Source organism: Schistocerca americana, chromosome 2, assembly GCF_021461395.2.
Source record: "Schistocerca americana isolate TAMUIC-IGC-003095 chromosome 2, iqSchAmer2.1, whole genome shotgun sequence".
Classification (NCBI taxonomy): domain Eukaryota; kingdom Metazoa; phylum Arthropoda; class Insecta; order Orthoptera; family Acrididae; genus Schistocerca; species Schistocerca americana.
In genome coordinates this window covers 507,282,892-507,299,560 of record NC_060120.1, presented here as the reverse complement: position 1 = coordinate 507,299,560, position 16,669 = coordinate 507,282,892, and positions in this window count along the sequence as shown.

Genomic DNA, 16,669 nt, shown 5'->3' with positions numbered 1-16,669 from the left:
AGTGTTCTGCCAAGAAATCGCAGTCTTTGGTTCACTTTCACCACACATTATCTAAGTGATCGTTCCTACTTAAGTTATTCGTAATTGTAATCCCTAAATACTTAGCTGAATTCCAACCATTTAGATTTGTGTGATTTATCGTGTAAGCGAAATTTAGCGGATTCCTTTTAGTACTAGTGTGGATGAGTTCATTGTTCAAATGGCTCTGAGCACCATGGGACTTAACTACTGAGGTCATCAGTCCCCTAGAACTTAGAACTACTTAAACCTAACTAGCCTAAGGTCATCACACACATCCATGTCCGAGGCAGGATTCGAACCTGCGACCGTAGGGGTCGCGCGGTTCCGGACTGAGCGCCTAGAACCGCTGGACCACCGCGGCCGGCTGATGAGTTCATTCATTTCATTTTTTAGGCTTAGTTGTCACTTTGCGCACCTGGCAGATATTATGTCTAACACCATTTTGCAATTTGTCTTGATCATCTGATGACTTTATAAGACCCTAAAGCGTCATCTTCAATCAGACTAAGAGGGGTGATAAAATTGTTTCCTCTGTCGTTTATGTACATCAGGAACATCAGACGGCTTATAACACTTCATGGGGAACACCAGATGTTACTTCTGTTTTACTCGATGACTTTCCGTCAATTTCTATGAACTGATCTTTCTGTCAGGAGCTACGCATCCAGTCAGACAACTGAGACGATACTCCGTAGGCACGCAATTTTATTACGAATCGCCTGTGAGAAACGGTGTCAAAAGCCGTCTGGAAAATTAAAAATAGGTAATTACTTTGAAATCCCCTGTCGATAACACTCAAAACTTCATGACAATAAAGATCTAGTTGTGTTTCACAATAACGACATTTTCTGAATCCGTTTTGCCTATTTCTCGGGAAGTCGTTTTCTTCAAAGTAACTCATAATGTCCGCGCGCAGTTTATGTTCCAAAATCCTATTGCAAATCGTCGTTGGTGATTTCTATTTCCTTTCTTGGGTGTTAGTGTCTTTTGTTCTATTTTCCTGTCCTTAGGTACGGATCTTTCGATGAGCGAGCGGTTGTGAATGATTGATAAGTATGGGGCTATTGGAAAAGAAGAAGAGCTTCTGTGAAGTTTGGAAGGTAGGAGATGAGATACTAGCAGAATTGAAGCTGTGCGGGCGGGGCGTGAGTTATGCTTGGGTAGCTCAGTTGGTAGAGCACTTGCCCGCGAAAGGCAAAGGCTCCGAGTACGAGCCTCGGTCCGGCACACAGTTTTAATCTGCCAGGAAGTTTCATGGAGCTATTGTATTAGCGCACGCTGAAAGGAACCTAACTGATGTACAATCTGGACCGCAGGCCTTGTCTTTATCAAAGGATCTAAGCTGCTTCGCTACATTAAGAATGTAAGTAGGCTGTTTATGTTTTCTCTATGTAAGTAGGCTGTTTATGTTTTCTTATTGGCAACGTTACGTAGCGCTCAATATGAAAATCACTGGCTGTGCTGTGTGCAGTCTGTGGCTAGTTTACATTGTTGTCTGCCATTGTAGTGTTGGGCAGCGGCAGCTGGATGTGAACAGCGCGTAGCGTTGCGCAGTTGGAGGTGAGCCGCCAGCAGTGGTGGATGTGGGGAGAGAGATGGCGGAGATTTGTAATTTGTCATGAACTGCTATATTTATATATGATGATATCAAGGTAAATACATTGTTTGTTCTCTACTAATATCTTTCATTTGCTAACTATCCCTATCAGTAGTTAGTGCCTTCCATAGTTTGAATCTTTTATTTAGCTGGCAGTAGTGGCGCCCGCTGTATTGCAGTAGCTTGAGCAGCGAAGATTTTTGTGAGGTAAGTGATTTAGTGATTTGTGAAAGGTATAGTTTAATGTTAGTCAGGGCCATTCTTTTGTAGGGAATTCTGAAAGTCAGATAGCGTTGCGCTAACAAAATATTGTGTGTCAGTTTAAGCACAGTCCTGTAAAATTGTTCAGAGGGGACTTTTCATAGTTTCATATGTCGACCCTTAGCCGAGGATACCTCACTGGAATCTTCTGATTTTTTTCTTGTAGTTTGTGTAATTAGTGCAGATTCTGTTCATTGCTAGCGCGTAATTATAGAGAGAATTTCCTTTGTAGTAGCAGTCTTTCATTGTTGTACAGTAAAACAGTTGTGGCATGCATGTAGATTTGCACCAAGTATTTCGCAGCTGCGCTTGCAATTAACTAGATATTATTTTCAGTGCTATGTTAATGTGTTCTCTTATTTTTGATCTTCAAATTGTGTTTTTCTGTGTTGTCGTGTGAAATATTGTGACAATTATGGCGTGTGAAAAACGTAACACTAGGCTCCAAAGTAAACTGAGAAATAATAGTGACGACGAGCATAGCTTATCAGCACCACTGTGTAATGAAGTAACAGACATTCAAAGTAGTAATTTGGTAATAGTGCATAGGGAAATGGAGCGGGCGGCAAACAATGGCGCAGACAGTGAAACAAATAGTGAACAGGGAAGCATTATCGATCGATCGGTCGGCAACAGCTCCCCTCAGGAATCGGGAATGACAGAACACAATATTGCAAATACTGCAGACTCAGGTTTTGGGTTCTCACCGTTTTCTCAAATGAGTCAAGACACATTTTCCGCTTTTCAAAATGTGAATGTTGCCGGTGCAACTTCACTGCCGAAAAGCACTGAGGAACATGTTTCAGACACCAGTGCATTGTTATTACAATTAATGCAACAAATGGGACAAAAGCTTGAAAAGTTAGACACAATGGAACAACACCAGAGACAAACACAGCAACAGTTAGACACAGTGGAACAGAATCTCAAAATGTTAGACACAATGGAACAAAATCAGAGACAAACACATCAAAAGTTAGACACAGTGGAACAAAATCTTAAAAAGTTAGACTCATTGGAACAAACTCTTGAACAAACACGTGAAGATTTAACTACTGAGTTACATAACATTGAATCGAAATGTCAAAAAGTCTGTAATGACGTAAAAACTCAAATTTGTGAGGATTTTCAACCTATTTTTTCGCGGCATGAAAATGCATTACAGAATCACGAAGCAGCCATAAAAGAACTGCAAACTATTGTTCATGAAAATCATGAGACCTTGCAAGCTAAATTTGACTCAGTTGCATCTACCGATTCGGTTACGCAACTTGCAAAAACTCAGGAAAACTTAAAGGACACAGTAGATACTCTGAAACTTGGTTCAGAAAAACACACTGTGGAAATAAGTACACTATCGGATAAAGTAGCCGAACTTTCAGATCAGTTCACTAACTTATCTACAAAGGTAGATGATGATCTGAATGACACAACACCTGTAGCCTTCACAGACACAGAAGAGTATGAACAAATTAGGAAATTCAAACAAAATCAGAATCAAATTAATACGCAACACCAAAGAGAAATCCGGGAAGTACAAGATCAGCTGACACAGGTAATACAAGAATTACGTATTTCAGAGGACACTCGCGCTCCAACACGGGAAGAGGGACTTAGAAATACGGAAAAGCCGCAAAATAATAACACAGGGCATTTCGGAAGTTATGAAAGAAATTGGCAATGTGCACCGAATTTTGAGATGGAACGGCCGACACGACCTAACAATGACCGATATGCGACTCGCCGACATGATGATTTTGACTATAAGCTGTTCATTACTACACGTAAATTCAAAACATTTAAGAATTCTGGCAACGACATTCATCCACAAGCATGGCTCCATCAATTCTCGCATTGTTTTCCTCCCAACTGGTCGTTAGAACACAGATTAGAATTTATGTGTGGCTACTTGGAGAATGAACCAGCTGTAAAAATGCGATCGGTAATTCACGATTGCCACAGTGAAGGAGTGTTTTACCATGCCTTCCTCTCAGCATATTGGTCTCAAGCCACACAAGACCGAATAAAACATAGCATCATAATGATGAAACGTTTCGAACAATCTGAATTTTCCAGTCTTATGAAATATTTTGAAGACATGTTGCATAAGAATCAATATCTTTCAAACCCATACAGCCCCTCAGAACTCATCCGCATTTGCTTAATCAAACTGCCTGAACATTTACGACATATTATTTTGGCAGGACGTTGCAATGACGACATTGAAGCATTTCAAGGACTCTTACAAGAACTGGAAATTGACACTGACAATCGCGGAACGCAGGAGCACAACAATCACAGATCACATCCGTCGCAATTCCGCGATGAAAGAAATAATAAGTGGACACGACAAGGCTATTCTTACAACGCAAATCGTGACCAAAACAGACACCACCCATATGACAACCACTGGCAGAATAATAATAGTTACAGAGAAAGATTGCATTTCCGTAGTAATGAATATGACAGAGACAATCATAGAAATAGACAATATGACAACCAGAACTATTATTATCAAGGGAGACAGAATAACTTCAGACGCAACAGTTCAGCGCGCAGTTACGATTCCGGGAGAAATTCTCCACCACATGACCGACAAACAAGAAACTATGTAAACTACCGATATAACGACAGACCTGAATTTTATCAAAACTGGCGGGATTCAAACAGAGCAGGGCCCTCTCGGCAAGGTGAATTTGTAGAAGTTAGGTCTCCTAATCCCAGTAACGACGCGCGCCAACAAAGAAACAGACAGTGACTCGCACCGCAGGCAGCCACCTGCGCCTGCTGGCTCAGGGAAAAATAACATAGACGCTAACCTTGAGCAAATTTTAGCATTCCTTACCGACGTATACAACATGATAATTGCTTTGAAGTTGAAACTCTGCGTAATAGGAAGAGTAAAGGATTGCACCACATTTCACTTGTAAAACCGTTTATTGAAAGATAGTCTGCCTTTTAACTTTGTCTTTGCCATATAACTTTTCACTTTACATTGCTAGTAAGCGTTGTCAGACTTAGAATCTGTTAACATACAACAATGTTTGAAGTTAAATATCCAATCAAGAACCAAGAGAACTTATTTAAACAGAAATGACGAATGCATTGTTATAGTGAACAGACGACACAGTGTTGTATTTGTACATTCTTGCTTGTTAGTTGCACGATTACGTAACGACTATCAGGCTTACATACTTGGAACCTATACTGGTACTGCTAATGAGATTTTAATGCAACATTTTGGTTTACTTGAAAATACATTCTGGGTTTAAAGTACTTTCTGTGAGATACCAGACGACACAGTGGTTAGTTTATGTGACAACTACACGGTTTTATCACGACGCTACTAATGAGTGACAATTTACAATGTGGCTTTTGCGGTGTATCTGTTTTATATCTGCACAGTTTTCTGTTTTATTCTGGAAAGAAAAACATGTTTTAGTAGTAACTTTTGTGGTATAGCAACAATGAGACAGCCTTTTTCGTGGCACAACAATACGTTACTGTACAGTACTTTCTTCATCACGCCAATAAGCATAATAACTACGATATCTATACGCAAAGCATTTCACTTTTGTTTATCATGAGGTAAGTACATTGACTTCAGCAGAACTTAGCTTTCGGAGGACGATAACTACGACACTTCCACAGAATTATCTTACAGCAAGACGCACATTTAGCGCTACAGTACACGTATTTGAGTGATCAATTTTATACTTAAAACATTTATTTTTAAAGATTTTTGAATTACAAAGAAAGTTTTCCGTGATATATTTCATTCCATTGGTGTAATGTGTAACACCTGAGGGTATAATTACATTAATCCTCAGGGGGGTATACGCCTACTTTGTGTACCATGTGTGTGGCAACCACAAGGCACCCTAGCTAATATGGTATTTGCTTATACAACTTTACACATCGGTACCATATTTCTCTAACACACAAATTACGCAGCTATCTAAACTTTTTTTTATTATATCAGTGACAGATGTTTACATAATTACACAGTTGGATAACTTCACACTTATGAAACTGTATTTTGTCTGTACTTTGTAAACTGTTCATATTTTTTCGGAATCATTGTGATACTATGAGAGCTTTGAATGATGTATTTGGTATGAGATCATGAATTTTAAAGTACGTTTGAGGCAGCTGACACTTTTGACATGAGCAGAGAATTTTTTTAGGCTTAGAAATTATTGGAGGAAGTTACGACGATTTTGAGATTTGACTGAAGTGTTATGATGTTATTATTACGACGACGATGTGTATTATGTTGTTGAGGAATGTTTATTATGCTACGTATTTCTTATGATGAAATATTTAAGTGTCGTCGCAAGATTGACGTGTCGACGAATATATATATGTGTAATAAGGTAAGGAGTAATGAGTAGTGGGTAGGGACTCTTGACTTGTGAAACAGGATGTTGGAAACCAAGAATCGTACTTTAAGAGTTATGAAATGTGTGTATGTGCGTGAATGTATCACAATGCTGGCGAAAATTTTTTGAACACTGTTATATTTACAGGATTTTTTTTCTACACATTTGTTACGCAAATTTTCGACCTGTGAAATGTTTATATGAGACTGTCACTGTAGCGGAAACTGCTGTCGTAAATATGTCGGTAAGAAAGGTAAGTGACCGTGACGTAATGCGTTGCGAGCGGCCAGGTGTGCCAGTTGCCTGGAGGAAAAGCCATTATTGCGAGCCCTTTTCAGCAGCACAGGTAGAAAAAAAAAAATAAAAAAAAGACGCCATTAACCTCGCTTCTGACATTCCTTTGTAGAAAGCATCGCAAAAACGACACGGTCGAACTTGAAAACATATGATTACACTGGATGCCTAATGAAATGACGAGAAATATTTTTATGTCTATACACCTGATTATGACTACTGTCTCTCTAGTTGAGAGATTTTTCTACTAACTTATGAAATGCCACATGGCTATTGAACGATGTTCTTATGCTTTGCTGTGTACATAGTTGCTTATTTCATTTGATATCTAGTTTCTAGCTGCACTGCTGCATTGGTTCAAATAAAATTTTATAGATGTACTAATATAAATATTTTCTGTCTACAGATCCAGTAAATAATAGTTTTGTGATATATTTCAAAAAAATGAGGGAGCACAAAAAGATATTTCCCTTCACAGGAACTGCATACATAATTTTCTTTACAATATTTGGTAATTTATTTCATAGAGTAAGTTATCGTGATGCATCGCCTTAGTGTTAAGATGTGACATAGGTATTAGACATGGCCATTTTTAGTGTAATATTTTTTCTGCTTGAGCTTTGTCATGTTTAGGTATATCATTTTCTGCTGCTGTTTGCCAGGCATAGTGTTGCTGAATTTTAATTTGTGTTACTCTGCTAAGCCAGATTTATTTTTTTTTTTTTGCGCATTGCCTCATATTAGTTGTAATGTTGAATTGCTTGGTAATTTAGATTTACTGTAGCTTGCTTTGCAACTTTCCATTTTTTTGTCATTGCTGTTTGTGTTAATTGTTTTGTGCTGCTGCATTGCCTCGTCCCTTAGTGTAATATCTGAGCTCAGTAGATTTAAGTTAGCTTATGAGGGGGTAGACTATATAAGAACCTAACTGTGGAGAATAGGGAAATAATGCTTTGAAAGTTATATGAAAACGATTTGGGCCTAAATGAGTATTGTACAATGAGCCATATTTATTTTGAAAGAAATATGGTTAGAATACAGAAAAGAGGTACAGATAGGACTTTTTGGGAATAATGATGAACGAAGGGAGATCTCCAAGAACAAAAAAGGTTTTGTTCGCAAAATACTGCAGTACCAAACGTTACACTGAAAACAAACCCTGTCCTTTTCTCCTGTGTTATTCTGGTATGTTTATATGTACCCTTGTGTATTTGTCTTTTTCCTGTCTTTATGTGTTTAGCTAATAAGATTTATGTTGTAGAATTTTTCAAATACTATGTTATTTTCTTTGTAAAGATGTTTAGACATTATTTATTCTGTTCTGATTTAATGCTCATGTGTGAAATTAATTTTTCGAAAACTATTCTCATTATTTTATATATTCACTTATGTCATAATTCCAGTAACACTGATGTATATGTTATTTCGATTCTTTTGTAAAGTTTGTTACTACAAATTTTATCTGAATTGTTATGTTCTTTAATGATGTATTTTGTACCTTTGTAATTGTATTCTTATGTTATAAAATTGTAATTGACACCAGTTCATCATATTATTAACTTGTAAGTTCCATTTCACTGCACACGTTTCTGTTGGTCATAGTATATGGACAATATGTGAGAAGTTGGGACTGTTAGTGTTTGCACGTGTGTTACTAATTCAGCAAGGGACTGGATAACAGCATTGCTGGTTCTAAGGACAGTTCTGAAAACTTTGTGAGTGCACAAGTGGTGGTTTATGGACTTGCTATATTCTCTGCAAGACTCTTCGATGGTGACTGTGCACCTGCACAGTCGCAACAGATGGCTGCTGGCCATTTCTACAAGGACTACAGTGGGTCTACACCTTTGCTGACTCACCAATACCATTATCTCTACAAGGACTGCAGTGGGTCTGCACCTCTGGTAGCCCACCAATACCGTAATCTCTACCAGGACTACAGTGGGTCTGCTCTGTGATGACCTACCTACCAATACTCTTCAAAATTTCGACTGACTCTGCTGTGGGTTTGCTCTGTCGTGGCCCATTACCTGTCTGCATGTCGAGAGTCAGCACTGTCTTTCCATTGGAAGGACAACACTACTTCTTCAAGACTGCATGGAAATCCACTACTTCCATGTGCATTTTCTTTTACTGCTCAGACTTTGAGAAAAACACTGCTATTCTACTGTTATGTACGATTAGGACTGTCTTTATGGACTGTGAGAAAATTTGAGCTTTTGACCAACGTTGTATCAATAAGTGTGTGCATTTGATATCTTTGTTATTGTAATTATGAAAAATTTTTTCAAATCTGTATTGGGCACTGCCCAAACCAATTTGTAAAATTTTTTGTGGGGAGCATCGGGGCTATGTAAGTAGGCTGTTTATGTTTTCTCTATGTAAGTAGGCTGTTTATGTTTTCTTATTGGCAACGTTACGTAGCGCTCAATATGAAAATCACTGGCTGTGCTGTGTACAGTCTGTGGCTAGTTTACATTGTTGTCTGCCATTGTAGTGTTGGGCAGCGGCAGCTGGATGTGAACAGCGCGTAGCGTTGCGCAGTTGGCGGTGAGCCGCTAGCAGTGGTGGATGTGGGGAGAGAGATGGCGGAGATTTGTAATTTGTCATGAACTGCTATATTTATATATGATGATATCAAGGTAAATACATTGTTTGTTCTCTACTACTATCTTTCATTTGCTAACTATCCCTATCAGTAGTTAGTGCCTTCCATAGTTTGAATCTTTTATTTAGCTGGCAGTAGTGGCGATCGCTGTATTGCAGTAGCTTGAGCAGCGAAGATTTTTGTGAGGTAAGTGATTTAGTGATTTGTGAAAGGTATAGTTTCATGTTAGTCAGGGCCATTCTTTTGTAGGGAATTCTGAAAGTCAGATTGCGTTGCGCTAACAAAATATTGTGTGTCAGTTTAAGGACAGTCGTGTAAGAATTGTTCAGAGGGGACGTTCCAAGAACATCTACGTCTAAGTTTCTTAAGTTCGCAGTTGTTCTTGATTCGAATTCTGGAATATTCCCTTCATCTTCTTCGGTGAAGGAATTTCGGAAAACTATTTTAGTAACTCTACTTTAGTGCCTCTGTCATCAATAACACAGCCATTTGTATAGCGCAGTAAATGTATTGACTGCGTCTTGCTGTTGGTCTGCCTTACCTACGACCAGAATCTTTTTGGGTTTTCTGTCGGATATCGAGACAGAGTTTCATTGTGGAGTTTTTGCTAAATATCAAGCTTGAGTAAAACTTCGCCAGCCAGTTCAAATGGCTCTGAGCACTATGGGACTAAACTTCTGAGGTCATCAGTCCCCTAGAACTTAGAACTACTTAAACCTAACTAACCTAAGGATATCACATACATCCATGCGCAAGGCAGCATTCCAACCTGCGACCGTAGCAGTCGCGCGGTTCCAGACTGTAGCGCCTAGAACCGGTCGGCCACTCCGGCCGGCGCCAGCCAGTCTCGGGGATTTTGCGGTCTCTCTCTCTCTCTTTTTAATTTGACTAACTTTTTTCACCGCTTCTACAGTAGTGTTCTGTCCTGTTATGTGTACCATGCGATATCAGTACCATCTGTTTTCAATTTAATTGATATATATCTCTCAACTACCATCGATACTACTTCTTTGAAATGAAACCACATCTGGTGTATGCTTACGTAGTTAGATTGGAAGGTGTGGAGACTGTCTCCTAGGAAGGCGCCAGTCGAATTCTTTTTGAAATAGATATATTTTGCGTTTATTTTTGGTTGATTTGGATGCCATGATGTTCAGTCTTTTAACGGAATGAGTGTCATTATTCATAGAATGGTTCAATGAAGTTGGAAGGTTTTGTAAACTATACCGCAGCAATCTACTTCGGTAGGATGAATTTGAAGAAGTCCTCAACGTTAAGACCGAATGTGGTGATATGTCGCCGACGCATTTATTACACAGGCGTTTGATGATGACTATTAAGAAGTACTTTTGACACTCGTGAATAGCACTAGCAGTAGCGTTCAGTTCACCATGGAGAAATAAGATACTTGCCAGTTTTGTTCGTGGACGTGGTAATGAAATGAAATGCCAGTATAAGCAGCAGCCTGCACTTTATGAAAACCAACAAATAAGGACTCAAATTAACATCCGTAGTTGAGAACATGTAAAACTGAAACATTTATCGGAGAAGTGAGAGATATTCCTTAGCTATAGATACATAAACACTAGAATTTCATTACAAAAGAAATATGTCAAAAAATACAATACCTGTATTCCAGGTACACATTGATTTAAAGAAAACATTATGTTAATGCATTATCGAGGGACCGCAGGGAGTACCTAATGCTCATAAATAATTTGTCACCACAGCAACGATACCGTAATACAAAACAGACATACGTCAAATAAAAGCTGGTAGTCTTAGAGGACAAGACCCCTGGAGATACCCAGTACAGTTCTGAACGAAAATAAGATAGGAGATATAGGCTGCCTGGGCAACCTATCAGCGTGGTAATCTCTTTACATAGCACTTTGATTTTGGAAGGTGTAGCACATTTATTACCCCGAATCATTTAGGAAAAAAGCTGGGAAGGTTCCTTTCAAAAAGGCATGGGCGAATTCCCTCCCCTTCCTTGTCCTCTTTCACCAAACTCTTCATCGCTACCCCCTCCCCCCCCCCCCCCTCCCCGTCGTTCGAGTCGTCCCTCGGGCATGGGTTTGTGTGTGTTGTCCATAGCGTAAGTTACTTCAAGTTAGATTAAGTAGTGTGTAAGCTTCGGGACAGATGACCTCAGCAGTTTGGTCCCATAAGACCTTACCACAAATTTCGAAATTTCTTCGTCGCTAAGGAACTCGCCGTCGTCGTTACGTTTCACTCTAACTTCTTTTAGCTATCTTAGTCGGCAGAGTGACACACTTCCGCATTACACAGTAGGGCGATAAGTGATCTTGTCATATAATCGGTCGAGGATCATTACAATTGTAAAAGGCAAAAAAAGGCAAAAAAATTTCCTGTATAATCGCCATGTCTTTGCGATGGTCTAGGTCAAATAATATTACCACCGTTCTAGTTTAGAGCTACCTTTGGGACCCTAAGCGGTCTGTGCCATTATGGGGTCCCTGTATGGTTAACAACGAGATTTTAGACCATTCAGCACAACAATAAATCCTGGAGATATGGTGAAGGATGATAGATGATTTAAAACTGCAGATGAATCCATATATATTCTAAAAATGTATACATATGTACGATCCTAAATAACTAGACCGACTTATCCAAATTTGGTACATGTCGTTTACTGTCAGACAACAACTGATGTTTAGGTAAGAACGACCTACACATCACAGTTCAGGAGATACTGTATGACGTCATAAACAACGAAAAGCGTGAAAAACTGCCGCAGAAAGCATGAATTTTAAATCTATTACTTCCGTATTACTGATTCTATTCGCAATAAATTTTGCAGACAGTATCCACATGCGTCGCTAAGTGCACCTTCACAAACACAGCATTGTATGACATATAGTTCAAAAGATATGACGTCATAAACATTGAGATGTGTGAAAAACGCCGCATCATGAAGAATTATTACATTTAGTCTTTAATACAAGGATACTACTACAGTTGAGCCAACTCAAGGAAACCCCTGACACTTGGCAGCGCTTTTGACAGCTTCCAACTGCGAAACGCAAGTGGCTGTAGGCGATGACAGTAGCCGTCTTCAGAACTATGAAACGGCGTTGCCATATGAAGTTTACAAGCGAAGCATCTGTACTTATACGTTTGTACATTTTGCGTATTTCTTTGTATGTTTCGTAATTTCAAAGGTGTTTTCACGAATACATTGAAACGAAATTTTTTCGATATTACGCTATAAACGCAGTACATTTATTGTTTCCGTTTATAACAGAAGACTGGCAAAATGAATACCTGGACAATGCCGGGTTTGTCAGCTATTTCAAAAATAAAAATCAACGAATAAAACATGTGCGGTGCAAAGACTGACGTTGCACGGACAATCAGCATAGCGTGTTTCCTTTCTGCTCTCTTTCAGAAATAATGGCGTTCAAAATGGTTCAAATGGCTCTGAGCACTATGGGACTCAACTGCTGAGGTCAGTAGTCCCCTAGAACTTAGAACTAGTTAAACCTAACTAACCTAAGGACATCACAAACATCCATGCCCGAGGCAGGATTCGAACCTGCGACCGTAGCGGTCTTGCGGTTCCAGACTGCAGCGCCTTTAACCGCACGGCCACTTCGGCCAGCAAATTATGGCGTAAATATGATTAAAAGTCATCACAAAATGAGAGCAGCGAATCCCCGCTGCAGCCTTAAAAGTCGTTTGGGAAGTTTACATCGAATCTAGCTCTGAAGCACTCCCTCAAAGCCATCCTAATTCTGGCTTTCGGCCTGGAACATATTATCAACAAAAACGTATATACATTGATGGGCGAAAGTAACTTCCACGTGATGTGTCACTGTCAAGTAACATAGCTGCATGGAACTTTAAACTGCACATAGAAAGGACCGCTGCAATTCAGTACAGAAAGTAACTCAATGAAATGCGCAAAGCAACGAACAGCAATACAACTTTTATGCAAAGACAACAATTAAATTGACGTCACCGCGATTTACAATTGTTTCCCGGACATTAGGAGAGGCGGAACGTTGTTCTTAATAGGGTGTGTGACCTCCATGAACAGCAATGCATAGTCTGCAACGTACTCCCGTGCAGGCCACAAGTTTGTTATGGACTTCTTGTGGTAGGGTGTCCCATTTTTTTACCAGCGAGATTGACAACTGCTAAATGGTGCATGTGGACGTGCTCCAGTATGTCTCCCCAACACATACCACACCTACTCGATGGGATTAACGTCGGGAGAACGTGCATACCAGTTCATTCGCCAAGTATCTTCTCGTTCCAAGAACTCCTCCACCTTAGCCCGATGCAGTCGAGCATTCTCATCAACACGAAGAAAGTCAAAGCGAGTGCACCCCTGAAAATATGCACATGGGGAAGAATTAGGAGAATTACGGTCTCATAATATTGCTTAGCGGTGACTGTACGGTTTTCAAACATCTGGATGTCACTAAACCAATACAGCATCATGCCTCACAAATCACAGCACGTGGGCAACCAAGACAATCACGTTCAACAGTGTTTCCACCTCTCCCTACATGAGGTTACATCCAGAATCACTTCTCACACTGAATCTGCTCTCATCCGAGATCACATAAATCTGCTTGTCGTTGGTCCCGTCCTTATGCTTTAGGCATAATTCCAGACGGTGCCTCTGATGTGGTGGTGTTAATGGAACACAACGCATTGGTCGTCGGGCAAAGAGAATAACCCCAAGTAGTCGCCGTGCCCGTGTGGAACGTGAGATTGCGTGTCTCGAAGACCTGATGAAAGTAGGTACAATTGCTCCCACTACTTGACGTGAGTCCATTCTTGCCTGTCGCTCAAGGTAGCGATCATCTCCTGCCGTAGCTGACCACCTCCTCTACAACGAGCTACAGTGCCTGTAGTTCGGAACGCTCCCCATGCACCTGAAAACAACGTTGTGAACAATACCAAACTGAGAGGCTACACTCATCACATTTCACCCTTCTTCCACTTTCCCGATGATCCTTCCCCGTCTGAAGTCATTCAAAAGCTGTCTCAGGTGCAATGAAGAACACCACCACATTGCACCGTAACTGCTCACTGATTGACACCTTTCATCTGCGTCGTGTTGCATTGCCAGCCCCATTTGGCGCTACAGTTCCACCAAGGTGGCGGTGACCATGAGGAAAAGACTGAAAACCAACGAAACGGTAGCATTCTACGAATAGTTGCGTGGAATGTCAGAAGTCTGAACGTAGTAGGGACGCTAGAAAATCTGAAAAAGTAATTGTTAGGCTCAATCTAGGTTTAGTGGGGTCCAGTGAAGTGAAATGCAAAGATGATAAGGAATTCTGGTTAGGGAGCACAGGGTTACATTAAAAGCAGCAGAAAATGGTACAACGGGAGTAGGATTCGTTATAAAAAGGAAGGTAGGACAACGTGTTATTCAGACCAGTTCAGTGACAGGGCTGTTATCATCAGAATCGACAGCAAACCAACACCGACAACAACAATTCAGGTATAAATGCCGACGTTTCAAGCGAAAACGACGGACGGATGATTCAGTACGTAAATAGAGATGAAAAATCTAATAGTCATGGGGGATTCCATTGCGGTTGTAGGGGAAGGAGTAGATGAAAGAGTTACCGGAGAATATGAGCTTGGTATTAGGGATGATAGAGGAGAAAGACTAATTGAATGGTACAATAAACTTCAGATGGTAACAGCAAATACTGTGTTCAAGAATCACAAGAGGAGGAGGTGTTTTTTGTAAAAGGATTAGAGATTTCAGTTAGATCACTTCAAGGCGTGGCAGAGATTCCGGAATCAGATATTGGATGGTAAGGTGTACCCAGGAGCAGATAGAGACTAAAATCACAATTTGGTAATGATGAAAAGTAGACTGAAGTTTCAGAAACTACTCAGGAAGAATCAACGCACAAAGAAGTGGGATACGGACGTACTAAGGAACGAAGAGAGGCGCTTGAAGTTATCTCAAATTATAGATACTTGGACAAAGAATTGTTCGGCAGGCGGTTCAGTTGAAGAAGAACGGGCATCTCAAGAAAGGGCTCTCGCTGAAACTGGAAGAGAAGTATAGGTACAAGGAAAGTAGCTACGAAGAAAACTTGGGTAACGGAAGAGTACTCAGTTGATCGACGAAAGAGGGGAGTATAAAAATGTTCACGGTTATTTAAGAACAGAGAAGTAAAAATCACTAAATAATGAAAAAAGTAGGAAGTGCAGGTAAGCTAAGAAGAAATGACAGCATGAAAAACGTGAAAAAATAGAAAATGAAATGGTTTTCGGAAGGACTGACTCAGAACACTGAAAAGTAAAAAAAACCTTCGGTGAAATTATCAGTTCGTAGCAAATGCAGAGGACAGAACTTATAGGTTGAAAGAGTACTTTGAAGGACTTTATGAGGGGGAAGACTTGCTGACGACGTGATAGACAAAAAGCAGTAGTCGATACGGAAGAGGTAAGGGATCCAGTATTAGAGCCAGGATTTAAAAGAGCTTTGGAAGAATTAAATTCAAATAAGGCAGAAGGGATAGATCGGAATTTCTAAAATCATCAGGGGAAGTGGCAACAAAAAGATCATTCACGTTGGTGTGTAGAACGTATGAGACCGGCAATATGCCATCACACTTTCGGAAGAACATCATCCACACAATTCCGAAGATAGGAAGAACTGTTAAGTTCGAGAATTATCACACAGTCAGCTTAACAGCTCATGCATCAAAATTGCTGACAATAATAATATGCGGAAGAATGGAAAAGAAAATTTTTTAACTGTTACCTGACAATCACTTAGGAAAGGTAAAGGCTCCAAAGAGGCAGTTCTTACTTGAGGTTGATAATGGAAACAAAACTGAAGAAAAATCATGACATGTTAATAGGATTTGTTGAAAGCGTTCGACATTGTGAAAACGTGTTAGATGTTCGGCATTCTGAGAAATATAGGGGTAATCTATAGGGAAACATGGATGATTTACAATATGCTCAAGAACCAAGAGCAATCAATATGAGGGGAAGACCAAGAACGAAGTGCTCGGATTAAAAAGTGTTTAAGACAGGGATGCAGTCTTTCGCATTAGCTGTTCAAGCTATACATCGAAGAAGCAATGACGGAAAAAAAGAAACGTTCAAGAGAGGGATTAAAGTTAAAGATGAAAGGATATCCGTGATAAGATTCGCTGATGGCATGGCTATCCTCAGTCATGGTGATTACAGTACGTATTTAATGGGATGAACAGTCTAATGAATACAAGATATAAATTGAGAGTAAATCAAAGAAACACGAGATGAATGAGAAGAAGTAGAAATAAGAACAGATAGAAACTTAACAACAGAGCTGATATCAGGAAGTACATGAAGCTAAGAGAATGTGATACCTAGGCAGCAAAACAGCCCATGATGAACGGAGCAAGGAGTACATAAAAAGCAGACTAGCAATGACAAAAAGGGCATTATTGAAAAGAGAAGTCTTCTAGTATCAAACACCGGCCTTATTCTGAGGAAGAAGTTTATGAG